The sequence below is a fragment of the Hylobates moloch genome, unplaced genomic scaffold (genome assembly GCF_009828535.3).
Source record: "Hylobates moloch isolate HMO894 unplaced genomic scaffold, HMol_V3 SCAFFOLD_7, whole genome shotgun sequence".
Classification (NCBI taxonomy): domain Eukaryota; kingdom Metazoa; phylum Chordata; class Mammalia; order Primates; family Hylobatidae; genus Hylobates; species Hylobates moloch.
Window position 1 is genome coordinate 133028117 of NW_026652282.1, and position 755 is coordinate 133028871.

Below are 755 nucleotides of genomic sequence, written 5' to 3' on the forward strand. Positions count from 1 at the left end.
AAAACTAACAAACAGAAAGGACATCCACACCAAAACCCCATCTGTACATCACCATCATCAAAGACCAAAAGTAGATAAAACCACAAAGATGGGGGAAAAGGAGCAGAAAAACTGGAAACTCTAAAAAGCAGAGCACCTCTCCTCCTCCAAAGGAAGGCAGTTCCTCACCAGCAATGGAACAAAGCTGGACGGAGAATGACTTTGACGAGTTGAGAGAAGAAGGCTTCAGATGATCAAACTACTCTGAGCTATAGGAGGAAATTCAAGCCAAAGGCAAAGAAGTTAAAAACTTTGAAAAAGAATTAAACAAATGTATAACGAGAATAACCAATACAGAGAAGGGCTTAAAGGAGCTGATGGAGCTGAAAGCCAAAGCTCGAGAACTACGTGAAGAATGCAGAAGCCTCAGGAGCCAATGCGATCAACTGAAAGAAAGGGTATCAGCGACGGAAGATGAAATGAATGAAATGAAGAGAAAAGGGATGTCTAGAGAAAAAAGAATAAAAAGAAATGAACAAAGCCCCCAAGAAATATGGGACTATGTGAAAAGACCAAATCTATGTCTGATTGGTGTACATGAAAGTGAGGGGGAGAATAGAACCAAGTCGGAAAACACTCTGCAAAATATTATCCAGGAGAACTTCCCCAAGCTAGCAAGGCAGGCCAGCATTCAGATTCAGGAAATACAAAGAACGCCACAAAGATACTCCTCGAGAAGAGCAACTCCAAGACACATAATTGTCAGATTCACCAAA